Raw genomic sequence first — 17,147 nt, forward strand, 5'->3', positions numbered from 1 at the left:
TAGTGAGTCGTTTGTCTTTTGCAAGGTTCCAGATGAGAAAGCATATAACAACCGTCCTAGAACCCTTAAACGTAACCCTAAACGTTCCTAAATATACCCTGTATGCGAGAAACGAGCCCGAAATACCCTTATACTTATAAAAATCATGAAAAAACAAAATCTATAGGGTTGTCGCGGGTCGTGACCAAGACACCCTTGGTTCTTCGCGGGGCGCGAGGACCTTTGTTTGTCGGACAAGGCAGACTGCCACGTGGCAGATGACTCGGCGACCCCACAAGTTGAATCAGCAAGGCTATAAACGACACGTGTCTTGTCGTGGGCCGCGAGCCGCCATACAAAAAGCCTATAAATAGCAGGCGACGAGTTCATTTGAATTCGTTCAAAATTCTGAATTCTCTCTCAATATTCTGTAGGCAATTACTATACCCAGGCATAATACCCACTATAAAGCGAAGCTTTGCCTCGTTGTAAGTATAATAACCCTACTATTGCGCTACACGATCGATTTAGGATTCCGTAACGCATGTCAAGGCTCTGCCTGACTCAGTCATTGGAATTCTGTCTCGTGTTACATTCGATTGATATAGGGCTCCATAATGCATGTCAAGGCTCTGCCTGACTCAGTCAATGGAGTTCTGTCTCGAGTTGTAAGGTTAATGTGAGTTAGGTTATTTTATTAACACATGTGCATTGTTTAATTTTAATAGATAATAATCAGGAAGATATACCAGGAAGCTCTAGTTTTACCGAAATCAACGATGTGAGTACATTCTCTTTTTCTAAACCTTTTTGTAAGTACATTTTTGTGAGTTAAAATGTTTTACCAAAACCTCAAATATTTTGAAATACAATTACAGTGATTAAGTCTTTGTAAATCTTCAATTGCTGCCAGTATTATGGGGTATGTATACAGTACTTGATAACCTTCACAATTGAGCATGGGTATCCAATGTGTTATATGACCATAGTCACAGATCCGTTAAGTAACACCTACTGACCGAGTAATTGTGTAGATATAAACATTGCAATCGCCCTTAATACTGTAATGTGTAAACAACTGATGTTTTACCCAAAATGGAATGTACTTACCAGTATTTCATGCTGTTAAAATGTTTTAAAACACGTTTCAGGTAACACAATGCGAAAGTCAATAGAAGCTAACTGGAGAACACTGAATGCTTGGAAAAGTGGCTATAAAAGTTACCTAAATAAAAAGGAGTTTTTGTTTTAAATAATTAGGGTTTATCCCTACAAACGTATTGTCAAATAAACTTGGGTTTTACCCCAATGATGTATTATTATAAAAAGTTTGGTGTTTTACTCTGATAAAAACATTTCCTAACTACGGTCCTGATGTATTCCGCTGCCAATTTAATAAACACCGATACCACTAATCTGGATGTTCGGGGCGCCCACTCCCGGGGTAGGGGTCGCGGGCTGCGACAAAGGGTGGTATCAGAGCTACAACCACTGTTGATCTTGATCATCTTGAAGCTTGGAGAATGATGGAAGGGTGGTTAGGATTTGTAAGGGTGGAATTGAATGGATAGTCGAATGGCTAGGGTTTGAAAAATGGTGATGATGGTGATTTCGATGATTATTCAGGTGGATCGGATGATTCTTGATGATGATGATGATGATGATGATGATGATGATGATGATGGGTGATGAAGTAGTAGTGAAAAGTGGCTCCAAGAACTTGTTTCAAACCCAAAAAAAATTGTAACTCCTCGAATTGAATGGCCAAGATATTTTAAACTCATTCCAAAAACCTCAACACACAAAATTCGCTTCGGAGAAAACTACGGGCCGTTGCCGACGGCCTGGTGTCACACCCCCAAAATCCACACGCGGAGTATCACCGCTTGGGAGGCGTGACATGACCAGGATCAAGCCACCAATCATATAGAACCATGTAAATAGTAAAAGTAATTGTATTTAAACCAAACCAATCAATATGAAAGGTGTTCCAAAACATATGTATAATAACAAAGTTTAGCGGAAGCAATTGAGTAAAAGCCCAATGTAAATAAAGTAAGTAAAGTCATAGTGTTTAATCAAAACATCACGATCCTTGTCCACAACGACCGCGCCTCCCCATGCAAGCTCCATGTATACCCAACGACCTGCAAGGCATGTAACAGAGAGTCAACAACTAGTTGAGCGAGTTCACAGAAAGTAAGTGCGTAATAGTAAGTTCGTTTGTAACGTGTGGCTCTACTGGGCCGATAGTATGTTCTATTGGTGGGGGCTTCCCATGTTGCATATACACTAGACTATTTGTAACCATAAGTGTTCTTCTTACCGAGAACAGTAGTACGTACAATATTTACGTAGGATTTACGTAAGTGTTCTTCACAAACTGAGGACAGGGGTACGCGGGGGTTTACATAGGTTTTACGTAAGTGCCTGACACAACCGACGCAGTAGTGAGTATAAGTTCATGTAGGTTTTACGTGAGTGTCCTTCGCAGCCTGAGGACAGTGAGGAGTACAAGTATACGTAGGTTTTACGTATGTGTCCTGCACAACCGAGGACGATGGTGGATAGTCTAGTAACAATGTAAGTACAAAGCTATTCAATCTCATTCCTTCAATCTCATTCCCAAGCCCTGGGAATCCCATGCCTTAGTAAAAGTGTGAACTCACCTTGGTTTGCTCGGTATGTTATTGCTTCTAGTGTTAATAATGATTAGGGTCCATTACTCACGACCTAAGGTACATTGCACATAAACTCGATGTGAGTGTTTTACAATCAATTAGGGTTTACAACTCCTTAATGTCCAAACAACGGTGATTCCGTGTGATAAGTGTTTACAGGTTTACGCGACATAGATTGCACACACATAAAGTATCATACAGTAGCATACAGTGACATGTAGTAATACACAGAAACATACAGTAGGCTTTAACATTGGTGTTTCAAATAAACTCAGACACTTATCTATTTATTCACACATAAAATTCGGACTGCGCATAGATTATAAAATTCGGACTGGGCGCACAAGTTATAAAACTCGGGCTGCGCATGGGTTATGAAGTTCGGACAGGGCGCATGGGTTTTAAAGTCGGACATGCGCACCAGTTATACAAATTCAGACCTTTTGTGACAAACAAAGTTCGGACCCCTTGTCCCTTGTACAAAGTTCGGACCCTTTAACCCTCACACAAATTCGGACCCCTTTGTTAAATAAAGTTCGGACATGAAGATACAAAGTTCGGACATGTTATAAAGGAAGCAAACGTCGGACATGAATCTCTATAGCAAACTCGGACATCATGTGTCCTTTATAAAATTCGGACATGGCATGCCTTATAAAAACTCGGACCATACTCTCTTGTGTAAAGCTCGGACTTTTATCATCAAGCAAGAAAACTCGGACAAGTATGATAATCAAAAACTCGGATCAACAAGTATAACAAAAACTCAGACGCTTAACTCTGAGTTACAACCTACGTGATTTCCAAAACCAATTCACAGAATCAATGGAAGAGTTACGTTCTTACGATCCAGAAACCCTAATTTCATACATTTGCATTGCAGTAACCTAATCATCAATCAAACATTCTATCATAACAGGCATCTTAGCATTCAACAAGTGATTACACAACTGATTATAAACCATTACACAATAATCAGAATCAGTCAGTAAATACAGAACTAGTATGTGAAGAACTAGGGTTTACATGAATCACATAATCAAGAATTGATAACAACAAACAATCATTAAACAATTACCTTGGATTGATTCTAGATAAAGAGAGGGATCAAGAGTGATGATAGAGAGCTTGTGCCAATGATGAAGCAAATGATTGTAGAGAGAATTGTAGAGGAATCTTAGGTACGTCTGATAATTGTGTGGTGATTAGTGAAGGGGATTTGGGTTAAGAGTTGTTAAGGTTTCACTATTAACACTAAACACCCTTAAGTATTATCTATTACATAATACATGCACAAGATATACAATTTACAGTTTCATCACCACATTCAAGTATTTGCCAAATCATTCATAAACTTTATCAAATCCAAAACGTATACAGTTACAAAGTAAACCAATTGTGCAAGTAAACAACCAAACAAACAGTGAACATGCAATTAATGCGAAAGTGGAATCTCGAAAACTCGAGTTGTCACATTATCCCCAACTTGAAAGAAATTTCGTCCCGAAATTTAGCATGCGGTTACTGAGGAAGCTAGGTAAGTTGCATCGTTTACTGGTTTTCCGGGGGTGTCACATCATCCCCCCTTTGATTTGGAATTTCGTCCCGAAATTCTGTAGTAGCTTCAGCCTCAGTAGTGGTTGCACGATTTTCGAATAACTGGGGATACTTGAGTTTCATTTGATCTTCTTGTTCCCAGGTGAACTCTGGGCCATGACGGGAGTTCCAACGAACTCGTACAAGAGGTATTCTAGTGTTCTTGAGGACCTTAACATCCCGGTCCGTGATTTCAACTGGTTCCTCGACGAACTGCAACCGCTCGTCTATAGTGAGCTCCTTCAAAGGAACTATGAAGGTCTCATCTGACAGACACTTCTTCAGATTCGACACGTGGAAAACATTATGAACTGCACCGAGTTCAGCTGGTAGATTCAGTTTGTAGGCCACTTTGCCTATTCTTTCAATGATCTCGAATGGTCCAACATACCGTGGATTGAGCTTACCTCGTTTACCAAAACGAACCACACCCTTCCAGTGTGAGACTTTGAGTAGCACTCGATCCCCAACTTGAAACTCGAGCGGTTTCCTACGCTTATCAGCGTAACTTTTCTGACAGTCACGAGCTGCCGCCATGCGTTGTCATATCTGTGCAATTCGTTCAGTAGCATCAACTACAAGTTCTGGACCTGTGATTTGACTATCCCCCACCTCTGCCCAACAGAGAGGTGACCGGCATTTACGTCCGTACAATGCCTCGAATGGAGCGGCCTGAATGCTGGTGTGGTAACTGTTATTGTACGAAAACTCCACTAATGGAAGATGTTTTTCCCAGCTGTTGCCGAAATCGATAACATACGCCCGAAGCATGTCTTCTAGAGTCTGGATAGTGCGCTCAGACTGTCCATCTGTCTGCGGGTGGTAATAGAGGTTGCTGAAGTAGGCCTGAGGGTTTCTGAAATAATAGAGGTTGGTACGCCGTGCCTCGAAACAACTTCTTTCAAGTAGACGTCTGCTAAGGTAGAGAACTTATCCGTTTCTTTGATAGCCAAGAAATGAGCAGACTTGGTGAGTTGATCTACGATCACCCAAATAGTATCATTCCCACGCTGGGATCTAGGCAGGCCAGTAACGAAATCCATGGAAATTTCTTCCCATTTCCACTGTGGTATCTTGGGTTGCTGAAGTAGGCCTGAGGGTTTCTGGTACTCCGTCTTGACCCTCGCACAGGTCAAACACTTGCCGATGTAAGTTGCTATGTGGGCCTTCATGCTAGGCCACCAGTACGTAGTTCTAAGATCGTGGTACATTTTATCCGAACCTGGATGTACTGAGTAGCGAGACTTGTGAGCTTCATCCATTACAAGTTCTCGTAAACCGCCATATAGTGGAACCCAAATACGCCCCGTTACGTAGTAGGCACCGTCTTCCTTCTGTTCTAATCATTGCCTCGAGCCACGTAAAGCTTCAGCCTTTACGTTTCCTGGTTTCAGTGCTTCCACCTGAGCATCTCGTATCTGTGCAGGAAGACTAGACTGAATAGTAAGCTGTAATGCTCTCACGCGCCTAGGTAAAGTATCTTTTCGACTGAGAGCGTCAGCCACAACATTGGCCTTGCCTGGATGGTACTTGATGGCACATTCGTAATCATTAAGCAGCTCGACCCATCGTCGTTGACGCATGTTCAACTCCTTCTGCTTGAATATATGCTCGAGACTCCTGTGATCGGTGTAAATAGTGCACTTGGTACCGTACAGGTAGTGTCGCCATATCTTGAGCGCGAAAACAACAGCTCCCAGCTCTAAATCGTGCTTCGTGTAGTTTCGTTCATGAACTTTAAGTTGCCGCGAAGCGTAGGCAATGACTTTATCCCTTTGCATCAATACACAACCAAGACCCTGAATCTACGCGTCGCAATAGACCACAAAATCATCCGTGCCCTCTGCCAATGAGAGAATAGTTGCGCTGCATAGCCTATCCTTTAGGTACTGAAAGGCTGTTTCTTGTGTATTACCCCAACGATAAGTGACACCTTTCTGCGTCAGTAGAGTAAGTGGTTGCGCAATCTTTGAGAAGTCTTTAATAAATCGCCTGTAATAACCCGCCAAACCCAAGAATTGGCATATTTCTGTTGGTGTACGCGGTGCAGGCCAGTTCCTGATCGAATCTACCTTGGATGGATCAACATGAATCCCATCCTTGTTCACCACATGGCCTAGGAAATGGACTTCACGAAGCCAGAAGTCGCATTTTGAAAACTTGGCGTACAGTTGTTCCTTTCGAAGAAGTTCCAAGATAAGCCGTAAGTGTTGCTCGTGTTCCTCCTGACTCTTGGAGTAGATCAGAATGTCGTTGATAAAGAAAATTACAAACTTGTCTAGATAGGGTTTGCACACCCTGTTCATAAGATCCATGAAAACTGCAGGCACGTTCGTTAGCCCGAACGGCATGACTAGAAACTCGTAATGGCCGTAGCGAGTTCTGAATGCTGTCTTGGAGACGTCCTCATCCCGGACTCTCAGCTGATGATAAGCCGATCTCAGATCAATCTTGGAGTAGAAGCTCGACCCTTGCAACTGGTCGAATAAGTCGTCAATTCGTGGAAGAGGGTAGCGGTTCTTCACTGTGACCTTGTTCAGTTCAAGGTAATCAATGCACATCCTGAAAGTGCCGTCCTTCTTTTTCACAAATAACACTGGAGCTCCCCAAGGCGAAGAGCTAGGACGAATAAAGCCCTTATCCAAGAGCTCTTGCAATTGCTTTGACAGTTCCTCCAGTTCGGTTGGAGCTAATTGATACGGTGCGCGAGCTATAGGTGCTGCTCCTGGAGCTAGTTCGATTTGAAACTCGACCTGGCGATGAGGTGGTAGACCAGGTAAATCTTCAGGAAACACTTGAGGAAATTCGCGTACAACTGGGATATCCTCTATTCTTTTCTCTTTCGTCGATGCATCAGTAACTAGTGCCAAAATGGCAGTGTGCCCCTTTCGTAAACATTTCTGAGCCTTCAGGAAAGTGATGATGCCAACCACAGCACTACTCTTGTCGCCTTGAACTTCGAGAGGTTCTTTACCAGAACGGGGAATACGAATGATCTTCTCTTTACATAGGATCTCTGCTTGCTGCTTGGATAACCAATCCATACCAATGACGATGTCGAAACTACCCAGAACTATAGGAATGAGGTCGATGGAGAAAGCTTGACCAGCGAGGATAAGATTACAACCCTGAACTATGTGTGTGGCCTCTAGATTTTTACCATTAGCTAACTCTACGACATGTTTGGTGTTTAAGGGAGTTGGTGCACGATTTAACATTTGGCTAACTTTCAAAGACACATAACTTGTATCCGCAGCCGAATCAAACAATACAATAACATAAAAGTCGTCAAGAAGAAACTTACCCATAACTACGTTGGGATCGTTCCTGGCATCACCCTGCCCCAGCACAAATGCACGACCCCTTGGGCCGTTGTTCCCATCATTGTTGTTTCCCCCATCATTGTTGTTCCCATTGCCCTGGTTATTGTTGTTGTTGTTCTGGTTTCGGTTTAACTGAGGGCAGTGTCTTTTGAAGTGACCTTCAGCGCCACAATTAAAACATCCCTTGTTGCCCTGTTGCTGATTCTGCTGTGCTTACTGTTGCTGCTGATTCTTATTCGCAGGCTGTGGGCTCCTACAATCCTTAGCCTCATGACCCATCTTGAGACACCTCTGACAGCGACCCTTGTTGCACTGGCCACTGTGATGCCTGTTACAGTTGTTACACTTTGGGAGGTTTCCTCGATAACCACCCTGCCTGTGACTGCCTGAAGATTGCTGACTAGGGCTCTGATGGTTGTCAGTCTTTCGCTGTTGCACCTGAGACTGAACTGAAGCTGAACCTTTGCTGGAATCCCCATCCCATTTTCTCTTGTTGTCACTGGGAGTATCAAGTGTAGTAGAAGTGGTAGCGGTGGCAGTAGCGCTGATACGTTTAGGCAGCTTGTTCTGTTCCGCTGCCTGATCCGTGAGGCGATGAGCAAGGCGTTGAATAGCCTGGATATTGTCAAGATTAGCCGATGTCACATGGCTCTGAATTTCTGGTGCCAACCCTTTGAGATACAACTCAATACGTCTAATAGGAGGGTCCACCATAGTTGGACACAGAACTGCCAGCTCGTTTGACCTTTTAGTATAAGCTTCGATTTCCGACCCAGTCATCTTCAAATGAAAGAACTCCACTTCTAACTTGTGGATGTCGTCACGTGTGCAGTATGCCCGTTTAATCAGCTCCTTGAAATCATTCCAAGGAGTGGCGTTAGCAGCTGCCAACCCTAAAAGCTGTACTTGCGCATTCCACCAGGTTAGCGCGATTCCTTCCAAAGTGCCAGTGGCATACTAGACCCTGCGAGCCTCAGGGCATTCACACATCTCAAACACCGACTCGAGCTTTTCGAACCAATGGAGGAGTCCCACTGCTCCCTCCGTGCCACTGAACGTGCTTGGACGACAGTCCATGAAATTCTTGAAAGTACATACAGGTTGCTGAGCGGGTTGACCTAATGTGTAAGAACAGAATAAGGTTAAACACAAGAGTTGGTTTAGGAACGTAGGATCTAAAGATCCTAGGATGAGTTACGACTGCAGGGTATACCTCCTGCGTTTGTAGCTGCAAGTGGGCAGCAACTTGTTCGTTGATAAGAGCCGTCAACTGGGCTTGAGTCAAGTTAATACGTCCGGCCATTGATCTTCACATCAAAGTCAACATAAGTGAGAAAGGTTCGCGAATAGTGCGTAAATACAGAACTGATTATAAACCATTACACAATAATCAGAATCAGTCAGTAAATACAGAACTAGTATGTGAAGAACTAGGGTTTACATGAATCACATAATCAAGAATTGATAACAACAAACAATCATTAAACAATTACCTTGGATTGATTCAAGATAAAGAGAGGGATCAAGAGTGATGATAGAGAGCTTGTGCCAATGATGAAGCAAATGATTGTAGAGAGAATTGTAGAGGAATCTTAGGTACGTCTGATGATTGTGTGGTGATTAGTGAAGGGGATTAGGGTTAAGAGTTGTTAAGGTTTCACTATTAACACTAAACACCCTTAAGTATTATCTATTACATAATACATGCACAAGATATACAATTTACAGTTTCATCACCACATTCAAGTATTTGCCAAATCATTCATAAACTTTATCAAATCCAAAACATATACAGTTACAAAGCAAACCAATTGTGCAAGTAAACAACCAAACAAACAGTGAACGTGCAATAAATGCGAAAGTGGAATCTCGGAAACTCGACTTGTCACACCTGGGACCCCATCGGCGATGCCCTCCCAGATCGTGAAATCCTGCCGACGCCTTAGTTGTCTGGATACGAGCTTTTGTGGCCGACGCAACTTTCCCATACGCATCTCCGACGGCCTAGGGGGCGTCGACGACGAGCATTGCATTTCCAACTCTCCATTTTTCTCAAGTCTTGCTCCCAATTGACCCGGTTCGCATCCCAGTGGTCCGTTTTTCTCTCCGGTGACCCATAAAGCTCCTAAAAAGCACCTTAAACTTCGCTAGACCTGCAAAACATATATCTAATCAAAAGTAGACTTTTTGAGATTAAAAGTTGAGTAAAATCCCAAACTTAAACATAAACGAACACTGTTATTCGACCACGTATCACATCCCCACACTTGTCTTTTGCTTGCACTCAAGCAAATCTGTAATTCACTTTCACGTGGGTCGAACAAGAAACACACTCCCCATTCCCGAGACGAAGGTTAAGGTCCAAAGTCATACCTGGTTCAAACTTTTTACAATTTACAAAATATATAATGGTAAATTGAATAATCACATATAAAATGGTTATCCAAGATTAACCCGCCCTTGAAACCAATAAATCATGCACATCCCTCACAATGTTCTCTCCACTCGGTTTATAATTTGGCTAATTTTCATGATATAATAGCACTTTCAAAAAGTAATCACTCAAAACCGATTAGAACACGTACCCGCATAGGCTTGCAACTCAATCATTCTCCACCACCGAACACGAATACTAAGCGCAAGTCATAAGGTCTTTGCAAGGGTTGTAACGGGGCTAGGCTAAGGTAGGAAATAGGATATTTAAAGTGGTAAGGTGATGAAAATTCGATTTTTATTAAAAAACAACTATTCTAAACACGACTAATGATGTGTGTCGGTGTGTATATATTTTTAACTATATTTTTATCCCTTTTTAACACTTTGGTCAAGTTTTAAATTTATAAAACACGATATTCTACTAACACTAAACACACATATGAGCAAGTGCACCTATCGTGAGAGTAGTATAGCGTTGGTAAGATACCGAGGTCGTTGATGTGTGTTGGTGTGTATATATTTTTATGTATATTTTAAGCCCTTTTTACACTCTAGTCAAGTTTTAAATTTTTAAAACACGATATTTTACTAACACTAAACACACATATGGGCAAGTGCACCCATTGTGAGCGTAGTATAGCGTTGGTAAGATACCGAGGTCGTCCAAGGACACAAGAGCTTTTAGTACCGGTTTATCCTCAACGTCTAATCAAATCAAAATTTTAGAAAAAGGTTAGAAAATAAAAACTAAAAATGCTGAAAATAAAAATAAAAATAAAAACAGATAGACAAGATGAATCACTTGGATCCGACTCGCTTTTGTGTAACCTTTGATTATTTCCGCACTTTTGCACTTTTTAAGAGATTATCTTAGTTATAGTAGTAGGCCCCTCTTTTGAAGGTGACGTTACCCTCAACCCAGTAGTTTGAATCAGCAAGGATACAATCCTAAAGGGTTGGATTATTGAAAGATAATTAATTAAGTTATTAATGCGTAATGTGGTAGGCCCCTCTTTTGAAGGTGACGTTACCCTCGGCTAAGTAGTTTGAGTCAGCAGGGATACAATCCTAAGTAGTCGGGTTAATGTTTTAATAGTAGTTTACATATGAGGGGGTCAAGAAATTCAAACCCCTGCCATCCAATACCAATGGGTATTGAAGGAGGTCCTACTAAGTTTGACCCAGGTCCTTGCAGGGTCTATACACTGAACAAGGCAAGACTCTTACCAAACCATTCCCTTAACCCCCGACCAGGTAGCCAACATATCTCCATATAGACCGTGGAGATATGAATTGTGTAAATCTTTTATTTTATATAGACAGTAAAATAACGTCAAGACACCACGGACAAATGATAAGGAAGATTCACCTTCAACATAAGAAACTAGTTATTAAAGTCATTAATACATAACCAAATAAATAGTACGAAAAGATTAAAAATAAAAAGTATTACACTAAATGCTTGTCTTCACCAAGTGATGTAAGAGACTTAGGCAAACATGGCTTTTGATTGTCAAGAACTCTTACTATCAATCTTGGATCCGAGACTACTACACACACTCTATGATGGATGATGGTGGTGGATGTGGGTTGTGATGGTGGTGGTGGGTGGGTGAAGTGTGAGAGAGGTGGTTTGCCAAGGGATCATTTGCAAGTGAGCCAAGCACCCCTATTTATAGCCTGCATAGAAGCTCGGACACGGCCCCGTGGCCCCGTGTCCATCCCTCTTCTTTTTCTTCATTAAATGCACTTTGTCTACATTAGTTGACCACGCCCCAGTGTCCGCTGGGCACGGCCCCATGTGCAGAAGAGTATCTGTACTATCAAGATTTGCTTGGATTCTGCGAATCTTAGCATCGACCACGGCCCCGTGTCCGCTGGACACGCCCCTGTGTTGGGTGATAGAAGCTTCTACAACTTTGTCTTTTCTGCAGACTCTTGGGCACGCTGTGTCACCTGTGTCACTTCAATCATCAGACAAATACCAAACCAATGAAATATTGTATTTCATACTTGGGATTTGTATAAATATGTGTATCATTTGCACATATCAACTCTTGTTCGATTTCGAGCTCTAAATCGCTTTCTAGAAGGTTATACGTGCACTGATGCATAAATATAACCGGTTTAATGCAACAAACACTCCGGAATAGTGACATAGGCTTAACATACCTTAAATAACCTTTACATAACTTAGAAATAAGTTTTGGAAGGTTTGGTGTGCTGAAATCAAGTTTATTCGCTTACAGGGACAAAATTCGACAAACTGCGAAAGTATGTTGATTCGTACTGTAACAAACATTCTGGAACTTGATCATAAGTTAAACATACCCTAAATATCCTTTAGATAGCTTAGAAATAGGCTTTGAGCGGTTCGGTATGCTAAATTAAACTTATTTGATCAATAGAGACTAAAAGCGTCAAAAGTGCATAAGTTTGCATTTTTGCGTATATCTTACGTCCTGAATATATCCGGACATCCAAAAATTTATGTAATCATTAAAATATTTTATTTTAGTGATTGGCATGATAAAAGTTCCATTCGTCGCGTAATTTGGATCGTTTTTGCGTTCATTACGATTTCTGTCGTAATTAACCGAACAACGCAACCGTACGACCAAACAAACCGACATCCGAGATGTTTTGAGCATATTTTAAGTTCCATATGCTTTAACTTTATTTTAGAGCCTTGAAATGGGGTTAACGGGGCTTAAAAGTGCATAAAAAATCAAGTTTTACATGTGAAGAGACCATTTTTTAAATTTCTGACTAGATTCATTGAACCTGGTCCATTTTGTGATTTTGATGGTTTGAACCCATGGTTTTGCAATACCATGGGCTGGTATTCAATGGTATTTATCAATCTATGGGCCATTCTAGGGGCTCCCATGGTTTTACAAAACCATGGGCACATGTGTACTGTTAAAATTAAAGCACGTTATTCGACGAACGATCTTAACGGTTCCATGAAATCTATAAATACCCCCATTCATTTGTTGCAACTCACACCTTCGAATCTGATTTCATCTCTCTAAGTTGAAGTAACTACTTCATACCTGAGAGTAATCGGATCAAAGCTTCCGTTCTTGGACCCGTTGTAAGTATTCTTTCGTTCTTTTACGTTTTAGCGTTAAAGTCAAACTTTGTTTGACTTTCTGCATTGACAAGTTTATGGTCAATGCGAAGTTCGTCTGAACTTCATAACGTGAGCGTAATCACGATGGTTATAGTCCCTAGTGACTATACCTACTGATTACCACGTTATCTAGGCTCAGTGACGAGTCGTAGTTTCGGGCAAAATGCGTATTTTTGCGTATTTTGTAACCAACTACTTTTGGGTAGCAAGACCCTTTGTCTTGACACCAAACCTGTTTTCAAAGCTCATTAAACATGTTTAATTTCATCACTATTGGATTTGTGCTTATATAGGGTCATAAAGGTAAACGGTCTAAAAAATCGCTTATACTTTCGAACCCGACCTGTTTGGTCGATCATTAGGATCCGACCAAACACATTTTGTGACCATAGTTATATAGGGAATAACCTTCCGAGGTTATACCTTATGGTCACGTCGTTTAAGTAGTTGTATGATAGGTAGTTTATATGCCTTAGGTAAATTACCAAAATACCCTTTTTACGCATAAATTCATTTTAAGCATATGTAACATAAATTTTGACATCTAAACTAATTAGGTAACTATATTAGACATGTTAAGGCATATTTTACTTGTCATAGGATAGTTAGGCGGTCCGAACGCATTTTACGCAAACGACGCGTTAAAGTTGTCACACCCCCAAAATCCACCTGCGGAGTATCACCGCTTGGGAGCGTGACTGACCAGGATCAAGCCATCAATCATATTGAACATAGCATAACATAAATAAAGTAGTTCGTAAAACCTCATTCAATACAATTGATGTTTCAAAACAAACATAGTATCAGTAGCGGAAGCATAAGTGAATAACCCAAGTAAACCATAAGTTCAATTATTCGAAATGTTTAAACATAGCGTTCATAATCCACTGCCCACAACGTCCCGCTCCTCCAGTGCAAGCTCCATAAGTACCTAAGGTCCTGCAAGGCATGCAGCAGATAATCAACAAACTAGTTGAGCGAGTTCACATAAAGAGAATGCGTAATAGTAAGTTCATTTGTAATAGGTGGCTCTACTGGGCCGTTTGTATATTTTACTGTGGTGGGTTCCACGTTTTCCTGTGGTGGTGTTCCACGTTTTCCTGTGGTGGGGTTCCACGTTTTCCTGTGGTGGTGTTCCACGTTTTCCTGTGGTGGGGTTCCACGTTTTCCTGTGGTGGTGTTCCACGTTTTCCTGTGGTGGTGTTCCACGTTTTCCTGTGGTGGTGTTCCACGTTTTCCTGTGGTGGTGTTCCACGTTTTCCTGTTAGTTCGCGACCATAGTCTTTACCGACCAGGGTGTGTGCGAAGGCAATTTATCAGTTCGTTCGCGACCATAGTCTTTACCGACCAGGGTGGGTGCGAAGGCAGTTGAGTAGTTCGTAAGCATCAACAGTTTAATCGTTCGTTACAGTATCAAAGTATGCACAATTAATCATCCAACCCATTCCCACCCTGGGAACCCATGCCTTGGCTGTGTGAACTCACCTTGGTTTGCTCGGTATGCTAAGTTATGCGCTCACTAGTAATTAATCACGTCCTACTGTACGCACGTATAACAAATCAGTTCATGTTCACAATGATTCGCATGCAATATAATGTTCACGTAACAGTCAGTTTGTACATCGGCGCAACACGTACCATTTCCTAGTTACTCATCAGCTAGTGCACACAATTACAAATGTAAACATTCATCATCAAGCATGGCATGTCAAATAGTTCATGTATACATTCCATCCTTCGAAGGATGTTTATAATTGCTACTATCCTTCGATCCACTGTTAACTTTCGACACATCAGTGATCTTTCGACACTTACAAGTTTTCACAGTTATCTTTCGGACTAGTTGGTATGTTTCGTACCATCAGTCATCTTTCGACCTAAGGTATCTTTCGGTCAACTTAATTATGTTTCGGTCATATCTATCCTTCGGTCAATGCTATGTTTCGACTACAAGCATCTTTCGATCAATCAACAGTTACGTTTTCACAATCAGTTACGTTTTCACAGGAACAGCAACCCTAATCATCTGTACAGCCGTCATCATCATTACCAAAACATCAGAATCATTTAGCACATCTAATCATAACGCAATCATCCAGAAATCATTGTCTAGCATGAACCTAGTTTAAACGTATCACGAAACCGGTTAACGCACATTAACACATCATCAAACCCTATGTGAAATCTATATCGATATTCAATCGTATTCAAAATCATAATATTCAGGCATGTATCAGTTCAGGTTACATCAACAATCAAGAACACACTACACGTGAACACATACGCATATAAACGAACGATCGAATCAAATAGATTTTACTAACCGAAATGAGGGTTTGGTCGCAAGGGTCTCCTGTGGTTACTAGCTTGCCGTCACAGTTTGGAGAGCTCTAGGGTTGGGAATATGATAGAAAATGACAGCCGATACATGCTGATACGTATTTATACGTATTACAGAAATGGGCCAAGCCCATCTGAAAGACTGGGCCGAAGGATCTGGGTTCCAGTCGAAGGATATGGTCTTGGTTCGAAGGATATGTTTCGAGATCCTTCGAACCGGCAGTTGATCCTTCGAATCGAAGGATATCTTTCGGGGTCCTTCGATTGGCATAACATGTTTCGATCTAAACTAAGTGTTTTAATAATATTCTAATAATAACTTTAATACCACAGCAAGTAATCACATATGTGCAACACGACAATTCATTTCATCAAAACACAACGTGTACAATTACAAGTCCATAATCCAAACAACTAAACAGTCAAAGTCAACGCGCATTTAATGCGAAAGTGAAAGTCAGAAACTCGAGTTGTCACAAAAGTAGCATAAGCTACCTAAACGGGTCGTGATGGGTCGTAAGCACTTAGGTTAGGTTTCGTTTTAGTATGTAGGCTTTGTTAAACCATATCATATGAGTTCCAATACTCATTTGGTTTACGAAACCTCATACTATCCAATCTCCCGATTTAGGTCCGGTTATTTATGTAGTTATCTATATAGGGTGGCGTTTGATTCCGTGATCCCTCTAGCTTTGCTTGGTTGTTGTTCAAGACTTCTAAGCACCCTCAAGTGAGTACATAGTCCCCTCTTTTACTATTTTTCAAACATTTTGGGGTGAAACACATGTGCCTACTTGTTACTCTCGTGCTTTCCATGTTTTCATATCATATACTTGCTATGTTCATTAGTTCACTATTAGTACATGATTTCATTATCTTTTGCTATGTATATTGACTGAGCATGCTAGCACATTGATTTACATTACATTTTCTTTTGCTATGTGTGTTGACTGAGCATGCTAGCACATTGTTTTACATTACTTTTTCTGCTATGTATGTTTACTGGGCATGCTAGCACATTGATTTACTTGACTTTTCTGCTTTGTATGTTAACTTAGCATACTTAGTACATTGTTTTACATTGCATCTCCGTTGCATATGTTCTCATAACATATGGACACATTGTGTTACATCTCTACCATGTATGTTCACTTAGCATACTAGGTACATTATTTTCTTAAAACATGCTTACATTTGGTATATCATTTGGTTTGTTTAACGGACCAAATTACATTCATTAACACCGATCATGCCGCTCGGTAGTAGGTAGTGGTACCATAGGACTTGACAAATCCCGTTCCTAAAACACTAGGTTTGTTTGGGTGGAAGTAATGACCGAATCCGAAAACATTTTTCTTTGATAACCTTCACTCTAAGATTATCCGTCTGTCTCAAGGCTTGAATGTAGGCGTTTAACATTACCACATATATGGTTGTATTAGTAAAGCATGCATTATCTTACAAAACATAACTTTTGATTATATTTTATCAAATGCATTGTTTTGTACATTACTTTCTTATATGGTTGAATAAATGCTTTTAAATCAATAAATGCTTTTATTCACTCTACATAACATTTGTTTACACATTACATGATTTACATTTGATGGTTTTTACATAAACATATGACATTGGACAATACATAAACATTTTTAC

Source organism: Helianthus annuus, chromosome 4 (assembly GCF_002127325.2).
Source record: "Helianthus annuus cultivar XRQ/B chromosome 4, HanXRQr2.0-SUNRISE, whole genome shotgun sequence".
Taxonomy (NCBI): Eukaryota; Viridiplantae; Streptophyta; class Magnoliopsida; order Asterales; family Asteraceae; genus Helianthus; species Helianthus annuus.